This window comes from Coptis chinensis, chromosome 6 (genome assembly GCF_015680905.1).
Source record: "Coptis chinensis isolate HL-2020 chromosome 6, ASM1568090v1, whole genome shotgun sequence".
NCBI classification, from domain to species: Eukaryota; Viridiplantae; Streptophyta; class Magnoliopsida; order Ranunculales; family Ranunculaceae; genus Coptis; species Coptis chinensis.
The window spans coordinates 42,498,710-42,519,401 of NC_141461.1; positions in this window are offsets into that span (position 1 = coordinate 42,498,710).

The window sequence follows — 20,692 nt, forward strand, 5'->3', positions numbered from 1 at the left end:
TCCCTGTTGCTCTTCATTCACAAGCTTCATATGTTCCCATTCTTAATGGAACTAACTTCTCATAATGGAATGAGCAAGTTCAGTTTAGTTTGGGTGTTCTAGACCTTGATATGGCAATTCTCTGTGACAAACCCGTTGATCTTACAGTGGCAAGCACTGAAGCAAAGAAAAGCATTCATCAGGCATGGACTAGATCTAACAGATTAAGCATGATGTTTATGCGAATGACTGTTGCAAACAACATCAAATCTACCCTACCTGAAACTGCTAATGCGTTGGATTATCTGAAAAATATCAAAGAACGTTTTCGCACTGCTGATAAATCTCTTGCTGGAAAACTTATGGCTGACCTTATTACCATGCATTTTGATGGTACTCGAACCATGCATGAGCATGTTCTTGAGATGACTAAGCTGGCTGCTAAGCTAAATAATTTAGGAATGATTGTAGGCGATTCTTTTCTCGTCCAGTTTATCCTAAACTCATTGTCTACTCAGTATGGGCCATTTCAAATTCACTATAACACTATTAAGGATAAGTGGAATGTGAATGAATTGGCAAACATGCTGATTCAAGAAGAGGGCAGACTTAAGCGGCAGAATAGCCATGTTGCTCATTTTATGGTTCAAGGCAATAAAAAGAAGAAATTCGGAAAGTAGACTGGAAAAGGCATTAAACGTGGGCCATCCAGTCAAAACGAACCTAATCAACCCGCACCAAAGAAAGGATGAAAGGAAGACAAGTGCCATTTCTGTAAAAAGAGTGCACACTTTCAAAAAGATTGCGTGAACCGCAGAGCTTGGTTCGAAAAGAAAGGTAAGCCATTGGCTTTCGTATGTTTCGAATCAAATTTAATTGAAGTTCCTTCTAACACTTGGTGGCTTGATTCTGGTTATAACGTTCACGTTTCAAACACGATGCAGGGATTCCTTTCAACCCTGACCACAAGTCCAAATGAAGCCTATCTTTTCATAGGAAATAGAGTAAAAGCACCAGTTAAAGCCATTGGGACTTTTTGTTTAGTGTTAGATTCTGGCTACCACTTAGATTTAGAACAAACCCAATATGTTCCTTTTGTTTCCCGAAATTTAATCTCCTTGTCTAAACTTGATTGTAAGTACCCTCCGTTCTACACTACGTACATGTGTCCATAAACCAAGTCGTTCTCCATTAGCTCGTACCAATCCATCACAGCTTGCCAACGACCCAACACCCAGGTCGTCCCCAGCATCAGTTACATCCATTTATGGAAGCAAATCAACTAGCGCAATCCTGGAGCTCAGTTAACGCACCAATCAAGTAGACATTAACTTTGTAATATCAGAGTAATGATGAATCATCAAGATAGCACACAATGTGGATCTACACATCATAACGGCTTGGAGCAAATAAGGAAGGTCAGCTCAAACATCTATAAGTAGAGAGAGATAAACTACGTAAGGCTTGATTCAAGTTTACCCCAAGAAACTTGATACGTAGGCAACTTTTATCCCAAGAAGAGTGCAGCCATTCCCTATCACACAAATCATCAGGTCGTTGTCCAATAAACTAACAAACATCTACATTGGCGTCGTCTGCCGGTTCGTTCTTTTAAGAAAACACAGATACCATTTTCTCAAACCCACGAAGCTGGTCACAACAAGCCACCATGGAAGAACAACTACAAGCATTAGCAGATCAGATGAGGACGTTACAGGAGTCATTCATAACACTTCAACAAGAGAACCAGACGATGCGAGAGCACACCACCTCCAACACCAACAACGACGCTCCAGACGCAGTGGAGAACAACGCCATCACAACCCTCACCAACACTACCAATCAAAGGCTAGAAGACTTCGCACAAAGGTTGGAGAAGTCAAATGACAAGGTTAGCGCACTCCAGATCGCTCAGAAGATACTCTAGACATACAAGGTGTCACCATTCACTACTGAAATTAGGGACAAGCAGCCACCCTTAGAGTTTATCCAACCAAAGTTCTCGTTGTACGATGGTAGCTCGTGTCCAGGCCAGCACGTAATTCGTTCCAGCTAAACTCTCACACTCTACAGCGCTCCGGAGTACGACTACCTGAAGTGCAAGCTCTTCCCAGCCAGCCTGAAGGATGGAGCTTTAGAATGGTTCTACACACTAACTCCTGATTCAATTAGCAACTTCGACAAGCTAGTTGAGACGTTAGCAGCAAAGTTCGCCCACAACATAAAGAAGCAAGCCGACCTGGACTATTTGTTTCAGCTCAAGCAAGCTCATGGCGAAACGATCTGCGTCTTCCTAGGATGTTTCAAGAAGGAACTCCTCTCAATGGAGCCAGGCCTAAAGGACAGTTTTGCAACTTCAGCATTTACCAACGCTCTCCTAGAAGACTCCGACCTAGCAGGGTCTCTAATGCGAAACAAGCTAGAACGCTTAGACGACTTGTACCACAGAATAGACAAGTACATCAAGTACGAGGAATGGTTGGCCTAACGCAAGAGCAAAGAAGTCCTCGTAGTGAGCGACAAACAAGAGCCCAAAAAGAGCATCCACTATTCTGGGAACAATAACAACAACAACAACTCCCACAAACCCTCTTACACAAAGAGGGAAATCTCCAACTTCTCCAGGACGCCAAGCCAGATTCTGAAGAAGATATATACAACACCATACTTCAAGCCCAACATCAACAAGGTGATCGCCATTCCAGAATGTCCATACTGCCATTTCCACAAGCTCCACCACCATGACACCAATGATTGTTGGAGCCTGAAGCACTACCTCCAAGACTTAGTCGAAGAGGGCAAATTTTCCTGCCAGACAGCGACTTCAGGCATAAGCTGGATGCCAAATGACACAAAAGCAGGAGCCGCAGCCATGAACGAGCTGCCAACAACAGAAGCAAGAGCTGAACAACCCGACGATCTAAATCACCAGGTTGATTGAGGCATAACAGGAGACAACACTCCTCCGACTATGATGAGGAAAAGGTAATCAACATGATTACAGACACCTCCAATGACGAAACCTCAGGTCGAGAAAAGCGCCGAAGAGTTGGAGCGCTTCAAGAAATCTATCACCTCTCCCACAAAGCTGAGGTGATCAATCCCACCAACCCTCAAACAACAACAACAATTTCATTTACTGAGGAGGATCTAGACAAGGTGTGCCTACCCCACAATGACGCCCTCGTAGTAGGGGTGATAAAAGGGCGGGCTAGCCCGGCCCTCAAACCATAAAAGCCCTCATGATTGAGGGCCGGGTCAGCCCGCCCCTATTTGATATTGAGGGCCGGGTCGAGTAGGGTCAAGCATGAAAACTCAAGCCCTTAACCCGCCCCTTGGCCTTCATTTTTGAGGGCCAAATGAGGGCCGGGTCGGGCCCGGTCTAATTATACTTCACTAGTTTACTATTTTTTTGTTTTTTTTTTTTTTTTTAATTGATTTAATGATATGTATATAAGTATACAAAACTAATTCTTATATCTTTAGAAAAAAAAATAGATAGAGATGATGGTGGAAGAGATGATATTCTTAAAATATCTACATTTTAATACTTAACTATGTTGTTAGGTTGGATTTACTTTATGTATGACTTATATACATATCATTAAATCAATTACAAAAGTGCTTATATTATATTATGTTATAATTTATCCCCTATTGAAAACTAACTTAATAATTTTTTTTATACAATTTAGATAATTATAGTATAATACATAAATATAATGTAAAATAACAAGAAAATATGGTTTTCTTTTAGGGTTTACACAAATATATAGTATAATACATAAATTATCACCTCTATTTTGGGTTTACACAAAATAATCATAATTCACTTTTCTTTTTATATTTGAACTCTTTTACTCAAATTACAAAATACCTCATATGATATGTGGTAAACTACTATTATTAAACATCATTTGTAGTGAAAATATTTAGTTCAAATAGGGATAATTGTGGTACCTTACATATATAATGTAAAAAAATAAAATATATCTTATCGAAAAAAAAAATACTGAGGGCCAAGTGAGGGCTTGGAGGCCAAAAAACGCGGGCGGGCCTATGCTCCGTAACCTAGACCCTAGCCCGCCTTTTAACAAGCATGAGGGCGGGACGACCCGCCCTCAAATCTGTGAGGGCCAACTTTTGAGGGTTTTGACGCGCATTTTTGAGGGCCGGGTCGGGCCGGGTTGAGGGCCTAAGGGCCAAATTATCACCCCTACCTCGTAGTGCACGTCAAAATCAAAGAAGAATGGTCAGATGCGACTTTGCATAGACTTCACCAACATCAACAAGCACTGCCCAAAGGACAGCTTCCCCATACCAAGAATCGACATACTGATAGATCAAACTTGCGGTCACAAGCTTTTATTATTTATGGACGCATACAACGGATATAATCAGATACCGCTTGCAGAGGAAGATCAGGAAAAGACGTCCTTCATAACCGAGCAAGGAACGTTCTGTTACAACATCTTACCATTCGGCTTGAAGAACGCAGGTGCGACCTACCAAAGACTAGTCACCAAAATATTTAAAGATTTGCTAGGCGACACCATGGAAGTCTACATAGACGACATGGTGTTTAAAAGCAAGAAGGTGGGCGATCACATATCTCACATACAAGAAGCCTTTGAAAGGTTACGCAAAAACAAGATGAAGCTCAACCCAGCCAAGTGCGTATTCGGAGTAGCCTCAGGGAAGTTCTTAGGTTACCTCGTTTCACAAAGACGCATTGAAGCAAACCCAGAATAGATACGAGCACTCCTTGACATGCCAGAGCCAACTACAAAGCAACAAATCTACAAATTATCTAGAATGGTTTCAGCCCTCAACAGATTCATCTCGCGAGCATCTGATAAGGGTAGACCATTTCTGCAAATACTCAAAAAAGGCACAACATTCACATGGATAGACGAATGCCAAAAAGCTTTCAACGACTTGAAAGCTTATTTATTAACTCCACCAGTCCTGTCCAAACTAGAAGAAGGAGAAACGCTAGGGCTTTATCTTGCAACTACCGACTTTGCAATAAACTCGGTCATCTTTCGTGAAAACGAGGGAATTAAAAAGCCTGTCTACTTCATGAGCAAGACATTGGCCGATGCAAAGAAACATTACTCGGCAATGGAGAAAACAATGTTGTCTCTATTATACTCAGCTCGGAAATTATGTCCTTACTTTCAGGCCCACAACATTAAGGTAATAAGCGATGTACCCATCAAGCAAGTTTTGAGTTCCAACAACAAAACGGCTTGAATGGCCAAATGTGCTGAAGAGCTCAGAGAGTACCACATCGAGTTCGTTCCCAGAATGTCTCGCAAAGGACAGGTCGTTGCGGACTTCCTTGCGGATTTCCTCGTTGAAGACGTTAACTGGGAACCTGAGTCCATCACTTCACTCCATCAACCAACAACCCTAGACAAACAACACCTCTACGTAGACGGAGCGTGCAACAACAACGGCAGTAGACTGTGGGTTGTGTTAACTTCACCAGAAGGCACCCAGCTACAAAAATCAATCAAGATCGATTTCGCAACGTCCAACAACAAAGCGGAGTACGAAGCATTGATCACAGGCCTCTGCATGGCACAACAACTACAAGTCCCAAAGCTTAAAGCTTACAACGACTCATAGCTAATAGTCAAGCAAATCACCAAGGAATATATCACGAATGGAGCAAACCTTGCAAAGTATGCTCAGGTCGTCAGTAACCTCATCAGATCATTCAAAACATTCTCATTAGAGCATATTCCCAGGGAAGATAACAGACATGCAGACAGTCTATCTTTCTTAGCCTCAAAGACACAAAAGGTTTGCCCCAGCACAATCTACATTGATATTTTAGAGAGGCCCGCCTACCAACAAGAAAGCGTCAACAGCCTCACAGATTTCTAGCCTTCATCCGAAGAAGAGATCAGTCAATCTTAGATAGGCCCATTTGTCAAGTTCATCTTACATGTCGAGCTCCCATCAGAGACAAAGAATGCTCGTGCCATACAATTCCGAGCTCCCAGATAGACCGTAATCAATGGACGCTTGTTCCGTAAATCCGTAGGCGGACCTCACCTCAGGTGTATCACTCCACGCGAAGGCCAACTCATCTTCGATGAAATTCACAAGGGCGAATGTGGCAACCATGCAGGACCAAGATCCCTGACACATAAAGCAATAGCCCAAGGGTACTACTGGCCAGGCATGCATATCGAAGCAAAAATGTATGTTCTTAAATGCCACCAATGTCAAATATTTGGTCACAACCACCTAAGCCCAGCATGGGAGTTGGTCAACATAGCCAGCCCTTGGCCTTTCCACATGTGGGGGCTAGACATCATGGGACCATTCATCCCACAAAAGAAAATAGGACTCAAATACGTCCTAGCAGCCACAGATGACTTCACCAAATGGGTAGAAGCAATCCCTCTAGTTCAAGTCAAAGAAGTCCACGTTATCAACTTCATATGGACCAATATCATCACAAGATTTGGTCTCCCCACACCCTTGTCATGGACAACGGAACTCAATTTGCTGGCTCGCAAGTCAAGGCATTTCTACAAAAATGGCGCATCATTCAAGCATTTTCTACACCTAGATATGCACAAAGCAATGGCCAAGCAGAAGCTACTAACAAAGCAATCAAAGAGAATCTCCAAAAGAAGTTAGAAAGCAAGAAAAGCCAATGGCCGTGACAACTCGAGAACATTCTATGGGCATACTGAACAATAGCCAGAACCAGTACCAATGAATATCCTTTCACACTTTGCTTCAGAACAGAAGCAATCATACCATTAGAACTCACAATCACAACCACACGTTATGACATCGTCGAATTAGGAGAAAATGACAGCATCTTGGAAAAAGAGGTCAACCTCCTATAATAACGAAGGGGAACTGCTGCAATATCCCTAACTCGGTACCACCAAACAATCCAACGATCTTACAACAAGAAGGTCGTCCCAAGATCTTTTCAAGCTGGCGACCTAGTTCTCAAAAAGACACTCGCTCTTGCTAAGCTCGACCCAACATGGGAAGGTCCCTATATTGTTAACAAAGTCGTTGGAAATGACGCATACTAGATCAAAACTCAGCTCGGTGATATGCTTCTCGGACCTTGAAATACAGCTCTCCTCAAGCGATTTTATCAATAAGGCTTTTTTCCCCAGATATATCAGTCGATATGAATAAATTTTCATCAACATTTTGAGTACAGATGTCATCTTTTGCTTTACATGAGTACCAGACATCTTGCACTACGCAACCCGACCTCGGACATCACAATGTCAGGTCGTACATCAAAGACGGAGTAAAAAATGACTCAACTACAATAACCACGCAGTGGTTAATTATCAATTAATTCAACCTAAGGTCCCCCAAAAGGACCCTAAATCAACTTAACACCAACGCCAAGGTTAAGTATGATTCAACTGTAATTACCACTCAAAGGCCAATTATCAAACAAATACAATCCAGGGGTCCTCCAAAAGGACCCCAAGTTATCTTACGACCTCGACATGGTTTAAGTTAGACTCAACTATAATGGCCGTTCAAAGGCTAACTATATCAATAAGAAGTTCCCCCAAGAAGGAACGACTCAGCACACACACCTAAGAGCATGCGAAAGCCTAGGTGTCAACTACGCAAATATATCAGGTCATACACGAATGCTCTACGACCTGTTACAACCAGACGACCTATCAAAGTCCAACAGTTCATCAATTCAGAACACAGGTCGTCGTACAACAAATAAAAAACAGCCAAAGCAATCATAGGCATGCAAACATCAAGCACAATCTGAGCAAGTAAGTAATTTAAATATTGCTACTTAAATAAAAATTTGGATAGATACTAGAAGCCCCCATATTATCTCGGGAAACTGACCTCAGTATCTCCATCATCAAAAATATAATTTATTAGTAGCAAAACCACAAATGTTTAAATATTTTTCAAAGAACCTGCAAACAAAAACTCAAACCAGAGAAGCTCAATGCTACACAACACGGGAAACTTGCTCTACATTCAAAGAATCCAGCTCGCAGCCCTCTACAACAGCAGAGATGCTAGTCGGATCATCAACCACTTTTAACACATCTATGACAACATCATCAGGAGAGGCAACTGGAATAGCACCTAGGTTAGAGGGCAGATCAGATCGTCTACTAGCATCTGCAGCGGTACTTTCACCAGTTACCACTGCAGCCCCACTTTCGACAGATCTTTTTAGGGCATTGTACTTACAATCCAGCTCCATAAAATCATATATCAGAACGTACTCAACCCCACTTTCCACCAAATCAACTAGGTCGTTGTACTTAGCCTGAGCTTTTTTAGCAACGGCCTGTGCCTTTCTGAACTCACCAGCCTAGTGCTGAGTCTCTAGCTTTGAAGCATCAAGAGCAGGTCACAACAAGGTCAAATCCCCAGCCAGATCATGCACTTGAGCCCTCAGCCCAACAACCTCAGCCCTCTCCACCTGTTGCACAGCCACCAGCTTGTCATAGGCCTCCTTGGCGGCATCCAGCTCCTTTTTGTACAGGTCGGAGATGGTTGTCATATCCCTCAACTTCCTGTACATGGCCAGAACCTAACAAACAACAAAATAAGTTAGATCAGCAATGCTTACAAAGCATAAAGAAAACAAGCTTAGATAAGCAGCGCACTCACAAAGCACAATGACCGATCCATCTCTTTCAAGTGCGCATCCAAACCTTTCCCATAATCCAGCTTACGCCTATCTCCATTAAGAACAATCCTCTTCAGCAACCTCCCAGCCACCAATGAGGACTTAAAACTACAGTCCCCATTCTTCACAAACTTCCTCAGCCCACTCGCAGGGTCCTCCCTCATACATGACAAACCTACTCAAAACGTCATCTCCACTCTTGTCGCCTAGGGCTGCACTCCCCGACCCTTGACATTTTTGAGCAGCTGGCTCTGAATCACCAACTTTCTTCTTACCGCGGGCCTCAACCACCCCAGCATCAACAACTAAATCACTCAAGATCATCCTCTTCAAAGGTACCCGACCTGAAGAAGCACGACCTTCACCAGCACCAGGTCGTTCTTCATACTCAGTACGAGACATCTTTGCCCCCTCCATCTCAACCACTTCGGAGTGCCTCTTCAGATTAGGCCTCTAGAACGAAGTGGGAGCATCACCACTTCCACCAGTACTTCCACCAACACTACCACCAGCACTTCCACCAGCATTTCCACCAGCACTACCACCAGCACTTCCACAACCTACCTCAGAGCCTTTGGATGCAGAACGTTCGCTATCACCCACTTCAGAGTGTTTGGATGCAGAACGGCTTTCAGCAGCTTCTCCAGCCATCCTCATTACAGCAGAACGGCTATCAGCAGCCCCTCCAGCCATTCTCACTCCATAAATAGGTGCCTTCCTTTGGCTCTCCCTCTCCATTGTAGGATCCGAGTTAGAATCAGAGATATCAACAACAACCTTGTGAGCCCTCTTCTTTTGCTCCAGTTTTTTACGGTTGATTTTCTCTCCTTTGCGCCTCTTAAAATAATGCAAGAATATTAACCTCCAAGCTCAAACAAACAAACCTTTTTATAACACTGGTCTCAGTACGATCAAGAATATTAACCTCTGCACAAACAAAACAAATAAGTCAGAACCTCCAAAGTAGAAATAACATACACACAATACAACCTAGAACAAACGACCTACCATCCAACTGTACAACACGAGTGTTCAACTCCCAACCAGAAGGACAATATCTACCCATAACCAACAACGGCCTACGCCCCCAATTCTCATTACTCACTCCCACAATAACATGAGACTTTCCCTTCCCGACCTAAAAACTAAAGTTCAGAGCAATAGACCTTTTCACAGTGAAATGCTCTAACACATCTGATAAGTAGATGTTATAGCCCCTCTCATTCAACAAATCCAACACATGAAAAATTCTCCAACTGTTCCCTACGAACTGACAAGGGGCTTTTCCCAAAAAATTTAACACCTCCACAGTAAGACGGGAAAAAAGCAATCTCATCCCAGCCTTCAACTGCCCATAATAAACCACTACTCCTCCACCCCAAAGAACGTAGTCACTACTATACAAGTTCCTCTCCTCACTTAGGTCGTACATGGCCAGGTCGGCCTCAACCCAACCAAACTCTTCCCTCAAAGAAGCATAACAATTCTTCGACCTAGGCCTCCTCACATCATCAGCCATCGTCTCCAACGATGAAGACGATGAGGCCTCATCACCACTACAAACCCTATCTTCAACTTCTTCAGCACTTACTGTTCTCTCACTCCACTCATCTATCTCAACTTCACCACTTAAACTATCACTAGTCATAGACATTGCAAAACCAAAAGAAGAAGAAAATATCAAATTTTTTTTAAAGAAGAGTTCGAAAAAAAACGCACCTGATAGCAAAAGAAGGGAAAGTTTTTTTTTCTTTCGCTCTGATACTTTTTCTCTTTTGCGTGAAGAATGAACAAATGAAACCTTTCACAAACCCTTACCTGCCCAAAACCTCGAGAGAATACAAAACGTTCATGTTCCCACATAACACAATCATCACTGGCCACAAATCACTGTAATTACGGGCCTACGAATCCAGCCTAATAGTTCTCGCACATTTTTCGAAAGCCAATAAAACCTATCAGCTGTCTGACACGTGTTTTGAGAAAACTTTATTTTACTCTTCCTTTTTACATCACAGCTGTCCAAAGAACGGATCAAATAAAGGGGGATGTGTAAGTACCCTCCATTCTACACTACGTACACGTGTCTATATACCAGGTCGTTCTCCATTAGCTTGTACCAATCCATCACAGTTTGCCAATGACCCAACACCCAGGTTGTCCCCAACATCAGTTACATCCATTTATGGAAGCAAATCAACTAGCGCAATCCTAGAGCTCAGTCAACGCACCAATCAAGTAGACATTAGCTTTGTAACATCAGAGTAGTGATGAATCATCAAGATAGCACACAATGTAGATCTATACATCATAATGGCCTGGAGCAAATAAGGAAGATCAGCTCAAACATCTATAAGTAGATAGAGATGAACTACGTAAGGCTTGATTCAAGTTTACCCCAAAAAACTTGATACGTAGGCAACTCTTATCCTAAGAAGAGTGCAGCCATTCCCTATCACACAAATCATCAGGTCGTTGTCTAGTAAACTAACAAACATTTACGTTGATAGAGATGGTTTTTTATTACAAGTAGGATCTGGTTGCTTCAATTTAATAAAGAATGACAAGTTTATTGATTCAGGATTTCTTGTTAATGGCTTATATCAACTCAACCTTGAGCATTTCTTTTTTGAATCCCTTCTTACCTTGCATCATAATGTTGGAACTAATCATAGCTTAACGAATGAAAGTTCGTCCTTTTTGTGGCATAAAAGACTGGGTCATGATGTTAGCACTTTGATGGTTTTATATATGTAGGAATGTTTCACAACCATTTACGTACTCATATTCAAGATTTACCTTACTCACGGATTTCGCGTGTATAATTCGAGTAAGGTGTTCGTCCAACCTTAAAACTAGGATGATGTCACAACTGAAAATATATTCAAGGGAACTAGTGAGAAGGATTTTTATTTTGAACTTTTTATTTTTATTTCCTAAGATAACTTAACATGGTAAAAAACGAAACTTTACTTGTTTAAACAAAGAAAATTAGAGAGAGAGAAAAGAAGAGGATTAATCCTACTCATGCAAAGATTAGTTTCATAACTTGTTAGAAAACAAAAATCACTACGTCTCTAATCCCTAGCACAATATACATATCTCTAAACATATTATGCTAGCATGTGGAATTGAACTGATATTTCATCTCTGAAATATCATTCCAACTCCTAGTTCTATTTTACAACAGTTGATCAAATATTGGTCAATCTCTGTCATTTTGGGATAGGATGAGAAATAGAACCTAAGTCTCTAAGTAGTGATTATGGAATCCACAATTGTAGCCTAATCCTCACATGAGCATCATTAACCCTGCCAAGGGGAGGGTTTTAGCTCATGATCCTAGGAATGATTATGCAATTTTTCTAACTAAGCTAATTTAATAAAATAATAGAAGAAGAAGAAGTAGAAAATACCTTATTTTTTAGCTAGAAGGCAAAAGATTTTATTTAGAACACAAATGTTTCCACCATTAACAACATTACAAGAACTTAAGTTTTTCTAGAAAATAAAACATGCATGAATAAGAGAGTGAATGCTCCCAAATCCAAAAGCAATACATATGAGAGCATTCTCTCATTTTCCACGTGAAATCACCTTCCTCCAACTACTTATATTAAATTCCATCTTATCCCTAAATCATACAAAGTCAAAATTAAACACTATTTGGCACAAAAAGTCTAGTCAAGGTAATTAATATATGCAATGTGTCAATTTGTGCCAATAATTTGCATATTTTGTCTTGACTTGCTCCATGATTGATGACTTATCCAATTTTGTGGGCCTGCAGAGTAGGTCCACGTACTGCGTCCAGTGGCTGGCTGAGATTTTGGTATTTTTATAACTTCCCGCCTTTGCATAGAGTTTGTCGCATTAATCGTCTGAGCAGTTCACTTGCCGAAATTGGAGTCCCGGTTAAAGAGATATGAGCTTCAGAAGTTTGATGCTTCTGTGCTTGTAATCCCATTCTGACCTGATTGTGTCCTGTTTGAGTCTCCAAGCTTTTAGTCCGGCTTTGTTGGATTTCACAGGGGCTGAGTAGGAAGACTTCAGATATATACACTATCCCATGCTTTTATACAGGTTTTATCATTATTTTCACGTTAACTGCAAAAACCTACAAAAGTACGAAAATCTAATTACTTTATGCTTATTAAACACATAATTAACCAAATTGTTATGTCTCTACGGGGTTTAATATTACAGTTTTGGGGGCTTATCACACTACTCCCAAACAGCACTTTGCTTGTCCTTAAACAAAGAGGAGACATTAAAACAGATAATTGGCCAAAAATGTGTAATCCTAACTAATTCTCATTTCGCAGAGTGTGGTTATATTGACCGTATGCAACAAGGCCTTAAACCACTAGGAATTCCCTAGTAGACGAGTTATAGACTCATGAGAGTTTTCCAGAGAAGATACTCACAAACTTCATCTATACTACAATGACTCAGTAACAAAAGCTTGTTTCCTAAATTTATCTCAGATATATATACATCTCCCTAGCGGGGAACGGGGATTAATTCCTTTAAAACTCAAGTTAATATGCATACAACAATTAAAACATCTACATATGAACATGTATACAGTGAACCTTACATTGAACTGTACAAACAAGGCAGTTTCTGGATCCTTTGGAGAACATCCCTAAATAGGTTCTCACAGGTAAGTGTCGAAACACAAATTCACTCATAATTTTTCCACTCAGGTTTTGCTAACTCCAATGTGTAGTGGGCACACGTTTCCTCACATACTCGATGACAGTCAGAGGAGCCGAGGTCGATCAATCACATTTACTACTTATTATCACATCATACTACTCCTAATTGAGCTAGAGGTCTTTATTAGGTCTCGTGGGGCTTAGGTGGTGATGTAGAAGAAAATGGGAATGGAAAATAAAAAAATGACAAGTATGAGAGAATAAGGTCTTCAAGATATTTATACTAAAGAAATCCTTGTTTTCTTTTCGTGCTTCTACCTGAGTTTTCCTACTTTGCTCTTAAACCTTTGAACTCCTTTTTATCTGATTTTTTTTTTCAAAAGCTTAAGAAACATAATTCTGTTTTTCTTTCCTGAAGCAAGTGACTGACTTTTATTTAGGACAAGTCTTTCTCTTTATTTTTCTACATTTCATCCTATTTCTCATACTCATTATTTATGTATGTTATTTTATTTGAGGTTAATAGATGGGTAAGAAATTTTTGGTGAAAGTGAAATGTTTGATGAAAGGTTCAGTGAAGTGATTAGCGGTAAAATTTGTAACAGGTATAAATTTTTGGCTATGTCGATCCAAAGACGGCCTAAATTCTTGCTTAGGGTTCGGATGGTGATCAAGTAAGTAGACACGCGATTTTCTCTATTTGGAAAAACTACTCCTCTGTGTCATTACTCACATATCACACATATCGAAGCTTTTTTGTTAGATTCTCACAGGATTGATAATTTAAGTAGACTAACCGTGGGTGTCACACCCCGAATTTCGACAGAATTCGGAAAAACATTATTTGTCCCCGACTCTTCGATCTCCGAGGTGTGACGCACTCTCCACTTCCAAAAACCCATAAACAGTTTAAATATGCGGATAATTAAAAACCAATAAAAATTTCTATTATACAAAAGTCCTATTCATTTCAAAAATTCTCAAATACTGATTACTTACAAATCTCCTTTCAACAACTATTTAATTAAAATTACAAATGAAAATACAAATAATATTGCCTCAACTGAAAAACCTATATCACCTTAAGGGAAAACAAAACACATCCTGAGATGCAATGCTAACGCAAACCACAAGCAGCAACCAATCTTCTTCATCACTAAACCTGTCAAGACTTATCAACTGTGTTCATTTAATGAACACACCCGATAAGCAAACATGCAAATCGGGTCAGCATTATAAAAATGCTGGTGTGAGTAGCCCAAAAATACAACATATACTTATACCAATATATACACAAACCATACGGCAGTTAGTTCCTCCACCGAGGCGCCTTAACTTTCAATAACTAATACAACATCCTTAAGTACAATAATCTCGGCAGGTAGTTCCTCCACCGAGGCACCTTAACTTCCAACAACTAATACAACATACTATACACATCATAAATAAGGCATGTAGTTCCTCCATCGAGGCGCCTTAAGTTCTAACTAAACAAATAACCAACCAAACATATTACCATAATTAGATTATTTAAGGCTTTCCTTGAGTGTCCCTAAAATTCACGTCGTATCTATGTCTTACCTAGTTTCCCTGGCTACTACAATCGCTACCCAACGCCGAACATGTACATCCACATGCCTCCCCTTACATAATGAATCATTCCGTGCGTAACCACCCTGAGCGGGATGCCGCACACCAGGTAAATCCTCACACGGAAGCAATTATGTAAGTAATGCCACTATTCGACATAAAATATTGCGCGTCATCGTTCTATTTTGCGAACGGAATAATCAAGCCACTATTCGGCTACGCCAGGAGGGCCATTCAGCTTTACTGAAACGCCAGGAGGGCCAATCACATTACTTACGCCCGAAGGCCATTCAGATTAACGAAGCGCCCGGAAGGGCCAATCACATGAGTTGTGGTAGCTAGGTTCTAGGATTTTCGTTACGTAATTTATTCAAGTGTCATACATTAATGACTCATAATAAATCCACTATATCACGTGCAGGTCAATTGCCTTATTGCACTAAGCCACAATATATAGAAATACCTCAATATATCTCATAACCATTTTCATACTTTCACGTGCCAATAAAATACATTTTTAATTGATTTTTACACTATGGTTAAATGTGCATGGTTTCTATCACCGTGGAAAATATGAGGTATTTTCCATTGTTAATTTATTTTTTTTGTTAAAAATATTTTAGACTCAACTTTATTAGTTATTAAGCTAAAGGATTTTTGGGATTTTTTGTACTTCTTATTGTGGACATTGAATATCTAAAAATTTCTCATTTGGAGTCTAAAAGGAGGGATAAAATACATTTTTAATTGATTTTTACACTATGGTTAAATGTGCATGGTTTCTATCACTGTGGAAAATATGGGGTATTTTCCATTGTTAATTTATTTTTTTTGTTAAAAATATTTTAGACATAACTTTATTCGTTATTAAGCTAAGGGATTTTTGGGATTTTTTGTACTTCTTATTGTGGACATTGAATGTCTAAAAATTTCTCATTTGGAGTCAAAGAGAATAGAGGATTTAATTTAATATTGAGATGTTTTATTATGTTCTTAAAGTTATATTTTCCACTAATTCTAGAACTAGCATTTAAGATTTAGTGAAGTTTAGGAAAAATTAACAAGAGGTATAAAAATGAAATACAAGAATTGTTGGTGAGTTAGTAACTTTCTACCAAGGGTTTTGATAAATTGATCTTTGAAAATTAATTGTTTTAGTTAGTCATTATTTCCTACAAGTTACTTTTATTTTAGTTTAGATAAGAAATTAGAAATTCTCAACAATTGTTTTAATATTAATCACCAAGTTACCTATTGGTTTATCAAATATCTTTTCCCCCGTTTATTCACTTCAAGATGTGGATTGACACCTCACTTACCATTATTCTAATCATATTTTATTGATTATTTTGCAGTTTTTGAGATTTTTGTTGATTAACAAGTTCTAGATGACAGAATTAGATATTCAAAGAATTCGTCCAAATTAGTAGTCATTCCCAAAAATTATACAAGCTTCAGCAAAATAGGGAAACATCCTCCCTCTTAGGTGCCTCGCTACAGGATATGCTTATAACAATAAACAATTTCTAATAAGCACGCTATGGCTATAAACATAGTAATAATTTGTTACAAGATAGTCAAGTAAATTACCATGAAATATGCATCCCATGTTTGACGATCAACGTCAATACACTTGGTTTGTTAGTTGTATAAAAAACCAAAGTCAATACTCTCGACAAGTTCTTTGATAGCTATGTAATCTCTTTTCAATGTTTTCATCCTAGAACGTACATTGTCATCCCCAACTAGGGGTGGGAATTTGGCCCTAACGACCCTAACCCGGCCCTGACCGACCCGACCCTAAGCCCTATAAAGCCCTCACAACTAAAGCCCTCACAGAGTTTAGGGCGGGCGGACCTAATGCCCCTAAGAGGGCAGGGCTAGGGCTAAGATTCTAAAACATAGGCCCGACCCTAACCAAGCCCTAACCAAGCCCTAACCGGCCCTGTTTCATACTTTCACTATAAATACACATACCATAATTGTCCAACTCTTTATTAAATATTTTCAATTAAAAAATAACATTGTCCTTTGTAATTTATCACTTACACCCAAGGGTACTTCCAATAACTTGTTTTATATAACAAAACTTGTCAACTTAGCAGCCATGAAGAACAATGAGCACTAGCCTAATAAAAATAAAACTTTATTCTTTTTGATCATCAAGTCAAAGTCCATAGCTTATTATTCTCAATTTCTTTTTCTCACTTATTTCTTATAAATTATATTTTTATTCACATCCAAGTCAAGTCTAAAACTAAAGGTTTCCTTCCACACCATTAAAGCAAAATCTGAGCGGACATTTGTAACATAGAAACCAAAAAACACCCTTTGTCAGAAAAATGACATTTGTAATCTCAAACCTTTCTCCATCACTTGTTCAAAAGCCAATATTTTCATTTCCATATACAAAGCTTGAATCACTTTTAAATTAGAAGAAAGGTAATATTATATTTGTTTGAATCTATTATAGAAATAATTTATGATATTACAAATAGTTTAACAACTTCCATGACCCTTAACCAAAACTATTATGTTTCTTTTTTATATCTATTACTTCTTCCTTTAAAATGATAATATAATTATTTGTCTATGTATTTCAATGTTAAATGTAATTTTAGTGAGGTTTGAGTACAAGGAAGAACAAATTCGAACTCGATGTACTTATTCATTAGATTGTGGATGTGCATTTTAAATTTTGGACTTATACATGATTATTACTAGATTGGTTGGACTTTGAGTTTGTAGATTATTGTACATTTTGTAATATAAATGAGTTTTAAAACTGATGTAGTAAAAAAAAAAAATATATAGGCCGCCCTAAAAAAGCCCGCCCCTAAAGCCCGACCCAAAGCCCTTAAAAGAGGGCTAAAGTCGGTCGTGGCTTGAGATTTAGACTTGTGACCCGGCCCGACCGGCCCCTATATTTGACTTTAGGGCCGGGCCGACCCGGCCCTAATATCTGAAGGGCTTTAAATGTTTAGGGCCGGGCTAGCCCGACCCGGCCCATTGCCCACCCCTATCCCCAACTGACAAGTTCAATCGTTGATTCAACTCCCTAGCCGCCTCTTTAACGGTCTCAATCTCCCACCCATTCTTTGACATTCTGCCAGTACCATTTAGAGTATGATCCAACAACAACTTAACTAGGATCTCGTCCATCATGGGAGACCAACGGGTTTGTTGCCTACTCGCCATAACTACGAGAAAAGAAACTTAAAGGTGAATTAATCAAACTACGTATTTAACAAGTAATCAAAATAACACTTATAACCATTTTATATATACACTAAACAACATTGTGTATAAAGAATGATAATTACTCTTACAACAAACACTTCGTTCAATTCTGACCCTAATCCTTGCTAATAATTAATTAATAATCCATTAAAATATAAGCCACATTCACACATTTTGTTAAACAGCAACTTTGCATAAATTTCATGAATCATTGTGAATGTATTAGAATCCGGAAAATTATTCATAGTTATAAAATATAGCTCTCTTATAAGTCGAAAATCGTATTTCCGGACAACAATGAATACCAGTGACTATACACACTAGAAGTTCAAGCAATCAATAAACAACATGGAATATTTGAAAAAGGAGGATCTACTCACAGGTTTCCAACAAAGATGTTTTGACTTCAAATACCACGCAATCCTGTGATCTCTGAAGCTAGCTCAAAATTACCAATCACAGCTGAGAGACAAAACAATATTAGTATTTCACCTAAAATCTCAAAGGTGACGGAAATTCCTAAAACTTAAAGATCGAACTGATAAATCTTAAACAGACCCTGACAGATAAGCTCCTATTTAAGTAGCCTACAGATTCTATAAAGCATAGAAAAGATGCTAGCGAAAAGGATAGAAACACTAGTGGTGGCAGGAAAAGAGCAAGCAAATAATACCACCTGTGCAACTCAAATTACACATTGTATTGTGGGCATGAGCTCTAATTAACGAACTAACTAGCTGAAGTAAGTATGCACCAAACTTAGCAATATAGATTAATTCACTTGAAGAGATTACTTCACTAGAGCTAACTAAACCAAAAAAAATCTTAACCTCCTAACCAAGAAAAAAGTTTGGTTACTATGAATTAAGAACAAATATAGTTCTTGCACATATGATATGGACTGTCACCTTAACATAATACAACTTCCAAAAAACGAATCATTTCTTAGACCATATTCACTTTCTAGGTACATAAAATCAGAAATTCCACATCTTAACCAACAGGTGAACAAATTCCAGAACTTATATCTACTGACAATAATTCAAGACAAAAGAAAATGATGTCTAAAACACACTCAAACAATTAAGCTGGATAGTGAAAGAGGAAGGGCTAACCTTGCTTGCAAAGAGAAGTACGTTCTGGAGTGTGAGAGACTCGACTAGAATTCAGAAAGGGAGAGAGAATTGAAGTGGCTAACCTTGACAGAGAGAGAGTGAGAGAAACGAATGATCAAAACTGGTGTTGAAATTAATCAAAAATTATTTTTGCCGAATTTGCCGATGGCAAAAATTGTGTTATTCAAGTAGCGGCTAGCTAGGTAGTTTGCCGCAAATTTTTAAGTGGGAAATTGTTTTCTCTTTACATATTTGAAAAACAAGCGGGAATTTTTATCAAGAAGGCCCCTTAACTTAGGGGTTTACTTTGAAAGAGCCTACCCGCTTCAACTATTGATAGAACCCCTTCCTATTCAAAACACGTTTCCAACTTAATTATTAGTGAGAACGAGTTACCTTTATGTCTTTTGGGAAATGCTTCCAAGTAACTAGCGCGTGACAAGTATTTAATAAGTTGTTTTTTTTTCCAATAACAAATCAATTCACTTTTCCCTCCAAAATGCACGACCACCCCTCCCCCCCCCAAAGCACGTTTCCACTTAAGCTTCTTTCTTACAATATGAGTCTTAAGTTACCCAATTTTCTTCACTGCTTTCATCATTTGAATTTTTCTCACTTTTATTTTAAGATTAACTTTTCAATGGAAAATTTCGACAATTTATACTCATTTGAAAAGCATTTGTGGGATCTTAACTTAGACATAGTTGAAACTCAAGAAACGATTGATATCGACGATGAAGAAGGTACAAATTATTAGAACGATTGTCAAGGCGCAACTGAAAATGAAGAAGCTATTGGTATGGACGAGGAAGAAAATGCCGAAAATTCAATTGATTGTCAAGACTCCATTCCTAAAATTGGTATGATTTTCAACAGTGAAAGTGAAGCTTATAGCTCTTATAATCAATATGCTTGGATTGCAGGTTTTAGTGTTAGAAGATCTCATCAAAAGAAGATAAAAAATGGGCAGATTCGAAGATGCCAATATGTTTGTTCAAAAGAAGGTGTTCGAGCAAACCATCCTAGAGGTCCCGCAAAGCATCCACGAGAAAATACATGAATTGGTTGCATGGTCAAAATATTGTTCAAAGTGCAAGAAAATGAAAATCGGGTTGTGATCAAGTTTGTAGAAGAGCATAATCATCTTCTAGCAAGTAGTGAAGAAGCACACCTCTTGAGATCACAACGGAAAATTGACAATGTGCAAGGCACTTATATGGATTCCTTGTATTCAGCAGGGTGTGGCCCAACTCAAGCTTATTCAGTCATGAGTTCTGAACATGGAGGTCCCCAAAATGTAAATTTCACACTAAAAGATTCCTATAACTACTATCAAAGAAGGCGGAGAGATATATATAAAGATAGGGACGCTCAAGTGGCTCTGAATCATCTTAGGCGTATGCAAAGAGAGAATCCAACATTTTCTTATG